Source organism: Manis javanica, chromosome 13 (genome assembly GCF_040802235.1).
Source record: "Manis javanica isolate MJ-LG chromosome 13, MJ_LKY, whole genome shotgun sequence".
Classification (NCBI taxonomy): domain Eukaryota; kingdom Metazoa; phylum Chordata; class Mammalia; order Pholidota; family Manidae; genus Manis; species Manis javanica.
The window spans coordinates 58,276,192-58,282,257 of NC_133168.1; the positions used below are offsets into that span (position 1 = coordinate 58,276,192).

The 6,066-nt window shown below is 34.0% G+C and overlaps 1 pseudogene; it reads left to right on the forward strand.

The window, feature by feature from the left end:
- Positions 1-4,914: 4,914 nt before the first annotated feature.
- LOC118973078 (short coiled-coil protein pseudogene) lies at positions 4,915-5,165 on the forward strand (annotated as a pseudogene).
- The last annotated feature ends 901 nt before the right edge of the window (positions 5,166-6,066 follow it).

The window sequence follows — 6,066 nt, forward strand, 5'->3', positions numbered from 1 at the left end:
TTAGCACTTAACCCAGAAGGGGACTTTGATGTACGTTTTCTAGTACATTTCATTAGAAATAAGCAGGTTGAACAGATTCTGCTGAGTGAGAAGACCAAGGAGATAGATTGGCTGGAGAGGAGCAGCAAACTGATATCTAAAGAACATTGCTCTTGTTCTGTGTGCAGTGTTTATAAAAATATTATCAGCGGTGCACATTTTTAATCTAGTGAAAATTTGGCAGCACCACGGAAATCCTTTCTAGCAGAGCATTCAGAATGACTTTAAATAAACAGAGCCAGCAGCCAGGAAATGCAAACTTCAGCAGATTTACTGCAGTAAGTGATAGCTACCAAAAGGCTCTTATCCCTGGTTAGAGTTAAATAATTTACTCTACACTACCATTAAATGTTTTAAAATGATCTCTATGCGTTTAGGTGTGTGTGTTTATTTCAGTGTAATTATTCCTTCTTGCCACTTCTGATGTTAAATCCTGAAAACGGATCATGGTTCTCCCTAGGTTATTAGTATATAATTTGCCCTCCAGTTAACTGCCCTCTTCTGAAGGTACAGAGCCACAGCTGTGAATGACTCCCAGAGTGTCTTTAACTAATTAGCAACCAGACAGCTTTAAATAAAAGTGTTAGAATGGCGCCTTTAACTGGAAGGCTCCTAAAGGCATATATAAAGCTTTGTTTGATTTTTCAGGTTAACGTTTATTACAAATTCTAACAGCATGGACTGTTCCACATATTTATCAGTAAACTTTTCTTTTTTTCTAACTTTTTTCACATACTTGTGTTCTTAATTCATTTTTTAAAGAAAAGTAGAAACATCCTTTCACATTTGTCTTACCTAGACAGAGATTTTATTCATTTTCTTCCTTTTTCCTTTTTCTAGAAATTAAGAAAATTTACATATTCTCTATCACCCAGAAATAATGCCCAAAATATTACATTTCAAATCATTTTTTTCCATTTTATTTATCCAGCTTGCATTCAACAGATGATTTTATATAAATCTGGAAATCTAGGCAATGGAGATGTAGCTTTTATGTGCATTTTGGGGATTTAATGAATTAGTTTATTTGATATACACACAGCACTGCCTGGTTTGTAGTTAGTGCCATTCACCTTTTTGGTACAATTATTATCATTCTTGTCATCTGACAGATGAAATGATTTGTTCAATGTGATAATTCATTAGGAGCATCTGGTTAGTATTCGGCTCAGAGTTTTTACTTATAACACTTAATGCTTTCATTATGCCATTATCTTCTTGCAAGATGAGCAGGATTGGTACAATTGTACCCATTTCACAGATTAAAGAAACTTTGGCTCTGCAGAGTTAAGGGCTAGCCAAAGCTCTAGTGTTAATACATGTGGAGCTTGTACTACACTTTGCACTTGAATGCTTAACCCAATATGTTTACTGTAACACAAAGAATACATAAAAAGATGAATCTCAGTATACATACTTGCTGACATAGAAGGCCTGACATGTTTATACTGATCACCTTCATTCTTTTAAAAATCCACTGCTTGAAAATCCAAAGTTCAAAACTGTAATTAAGCATGATGGGCCATTGTTAATTTCTTGGCATCACTACCCACATTAGCAGTGAAAATCCATTTCTCATATTCTCTTGTTCCAGAAATACTTATCTGTGAGTCATAGCATCCTGGTTAATCTCTTTTATGTTGACAGAATGCAATGATACTTGCATTTAAAGTATATCAACTCAATGTGTAGTAATAGATTCATATGAAATGATAATAGTTTCACTTTCAAGAAAGGAGAAAAGTTATATATGTCTTAATTAAACTCTATAACAAAACTCATAATTTGTGTCTATCGTATAAAGTACTTTGGATAACAGATTTGCTTAGTCCTGCATAAGAAATACACCTAAATACACATTAGAACATATGTACTTACAGACATTGGGGTATTTTTAATAATGAAAAATTTTAAATATGGTTTTAGTTCTCATAGTTTTAATAATCTCTTTCCCTTTCCTGAGAACTGAAACTTAGGCTTTATTATATTCTAGTCAAATTTATTTTCAGGGTTCATATGCTGGCAGTATCTTGCAAAAATTTATTATGACCTTTCAATATGATAAACACCCTGATTTTTATTATTTGTTTTGTACACCATAAATTCCCATACTTTCCTATTAAAAATAAAGTTCTATATTTTGGCATTATACTAAGTTGTTGTAATTCTTCTTTCAAGTGTGAAATCATACTGGGTGGTTGCTTTATCTTTTTAATTAAGTGTTAATCATTGGGCTCTTATTGTATTTGATGTGGTGTACAAGTTTCTCTGAGGATACTAACACAACTGCTTATCTTCATTCTTTGGAAACACTATTTTTTAATGGTCAAATCTGACCATGTTTTACTGAACAATGGATTCATGTTGATATGAGCAACCCAATATGTTTTTTTGGGTCACTTCTATGGGAAGTGATGATTCAATCTCTTGAAAAAGTAAAATAGTTCTCTCTTTATAATAATGTCAAGCAACTGGTGAATGTTTTTTCCTCTGTTCTTTCACTGAGTTTGTTAAATTAGTGTTTACTGTCATAATTTAGACATAACCCTATGCTTTTAGAAAACAGATTGTTGATGCAAGAATATTCGGGCTTATATTTCAGCAACCATAATATTAAAACATAAGACACATGATATCTCAGTTTCCAGACTGACTGCATTTTCTTCTAGGAACAACTGTCTAGTGGTAGCAGAAGAATTTGCTAGAGAACTCCTGATACTATAACTCACATAAAGTTATTTTGTCTCTACTATATCCTCTTTCTCTTCCTATATTCCCTTGTCACCTTTCCCTGGAGCAATTTTAAGACTTTCAAAGGTCTTTGGGGCTCTTATTCTAAATATACCAGATATATCCTATCAAGCCTATTGATATAATCCCCTTTCCCAAATATTATAAAAATTGATATATACTGTTACATATGTATAGGATTCAGGGAGTTAGAGAATATTACAATTTGTAGACATTTATATACTTTTAAATTTTATTTTCCAGTTTTCATTTTTAGGGCCAATGCATTTTATATTAAACTTCAGATAGTTCTGTGGGCCCTTGAAAAATCGTAGTGCTCTTGCTTTGGGTCTATAGTGGTAATGAACTCTCTTTTTCTTTGCTTTTTGGCCTCCACTGCACAGTTTAGACTTGTTTTTCTTCTTTCACTGTTCTCTGCGTATGTTCCCCCAAGCCATTTAATTGACACCTTTTTCTACCTTCCCAAATCTTTACTACTTGTCACTTCTTTTTAAATATACTTTTTTTTTCTCTTGATACAGTTGTATCTTCTCTTCTTTCACTAAATGTAAAACTCGTGTACAAAATGGGAGAATGTGGTAAAAATTCATTGTGACCTTTCAATATTATAAACACTGTGATTTTTATTATTTGTTATATACTCCCTAAAATCCCCATACTATACTATTAAAAATAACTTCTATATTTTGGCATTATATTAAGTTGTCATAATTAAGTTAAGTTGCATCAGTTTATGTGAAGTGGAATATACGTGGTGTTTCCTTGGAGAACCAGGGTCTTGATCATCTGGTTTTCCTCTCAGGCAAGTGTATCACTGGTGCATTCCCTTTAGACCTCCATTTGCTTTTTGTTAAAATTTGCTGATATCTATTCTAACTTTGATTATTTCTTCCTTTCTTATTCTGTAAGTCAATAAATAAGACTTTTGGGATCTTACTTCACTAAACTCATAAATTTAAATTAATGCATTTTAAAAAATAGAGGGTATCTCAGTTTTCTAGAGCTTCTGTAGCAAAATATCACAAATTGGGTGGCTTAAACAACATACATTTATTTTCTCACACTTCTGGAGGTTGAAAGTCTGAGGTCACGGTGTCACGAGGCAGTTTGAGCTCTGAGGTCTCTCTCCTTGCCTCGTAGCTGGCCATCTTCTCTCCATATGTATGGTCTTTCTTCAGCATATGTCTGTGTCCCAGTCTTCTCTTTTTCTAAGGAAAACCATCATACTGGATCAGGACTCACACCAGTGACCTTATTTTAACCTTAATGACCTCTTTAAAGAACCTACCTCTAAGTACAGTCACATGTGAGGTAGTGGGGGGCTAGAACTTCAATATATGACTTTTGGTGGGGTGACACAATTTAGCCCATAACAGAGGGCAATGACAAATAAAATGAATATCACGATGTACATAATATCCATACCATACTGGCATTTATTGTCATGTGATTCTAACTCTTTTGATGAACTCACTTTGGTGAGGGGAGCATCTTGAACCTAACCTGTTGTGTTGGACCAGGCCATGTTCTTTTTCTACCATAACTTGTATCTTGTAAAATTTCATGGCTCAGAGTTATGTTTATATTTTAATTAAAAAGAAAAATAATATATATTACCAGCAAATTATTAGTTCATGTTTGAAAAAGTCTCCCGTGCCCTACCCGCTATGCTGATCAGACCCTCAAATCTTGGAATATCATCTATATTGCCTACAATGGCTAAAGATGCGAGACATCCTCATATTTTGCATATCATCACCTCCCTAGTCTACTTCCTGCTGCTCACATTCTCATTGCTCCAATTCTGAGGGACCTAAAATAGAGAGTATACTTGTCTCTGGCTACTGATAGTCAGTTTGATAGGGCCTAGTTCGCTTCAGTTCTGTGCTGTCCTGCTTCAGTTATTCTAAAACAGGAAATATGGAAATGTATTTATTTTTACTAATTCAAACGCAGTTCCATAAGTTGGAACTATAGGAGTCAATCAGTCAAAGTTCTTGTTTCTAGTTGGTCCAAGTGTTAGGGCCTGAGTCGTCTCCCCAGATGCTCCCGCTCTTGATTCCTCAAACAGCAGACCATTCATCAAGGATTTTGTGTCCAAGGTCCAAAAGTTTGTTAGTCAAGATGGTGAGTGCTGCCCTGGATGCAGCTGATGCTGACCTTCAAGAGGCACTGGACCTGCACGAAAAACATGGCTTACTAATCAGGTATTGGAATTCCCATACACAGTTGAAGCTCTCTCTGTAAGAGTAGATTTGGTTAAGGTAGAAAATCTGCAACTAAAATCAGAAAACCACATTCTTGGGCAATACATAGAAAAATTCATGTCAGCTTTTTGTGTTTTTCAAACTGGCACAAAAAGCAAAAGAAAGTAAAGGACTGATATTCCTTCTGTTTTATGAACTTGCTGCTGATCTTTTTTTTCTTAAAACTTGGCTAGATTCCAAAAAATAGTACTTTTCTTTGTGGGTTCATTGAATATTTATGAAGATAGTGTCAGATGTAGGCAAAATTAAAAGCACAATAGAAGACTTCCATGAATTTGTGTTCTTAGTGTTAATCTCTGAAAATGAGCAAATACATTGTAGAGATTTTACAATTAGAAAAGCATATATTTAGGAAACTTGAAAATGAATATTTTACCAAATGTGCTTCAGCTTACAGATTTAGCACTGTCCTTTATATAGACATAGTATGAGATACAAGAAAATAATCCCCATGTTGTGAAAAAGTGACCAAAATCATGAACTGCATGTGCAGACTTATATACCCTGTTCCCCGTCTTGTGCCTCTTTTCCATTTGCTTCTTCCTCCTCATTTTCCTTCTCCTATGAAAAGAATTGGTTTCAGATTTGTAAAAATAACCCAATAGTTAATCATCCATGAGTGTAACCTGAACTCTAATTGTTGAAACATAAGCAAAATAAGATATTTTCTCAGTTAGGGTTCATCTGTTATACTTAGTAACAATATGAGATTTGTTGGTTTCTCTTGAATCAATAGGAAGCAGAGGCTATAAAAATGAAGATTTTCCTTTGAAACTGAATTGTCAAATTGGGAAGATTTGTTGTTGAAAACTTCCTTTTGCATGAAACAACCCACTTAGTATCTGAAAAGATGAGTTCTAGTTTTGTGTATTTTTGCGAAGTATACATTTTTGAGGAAAAATAGAAATAGGGTGCAAAAAAGTACTTGGTAAATAGTAGTAACTGACTTCAAATGTTTTTACAACAGATTTGTGCTATCTCTGGCACAGAGTAGATCTTTTGGGAATAT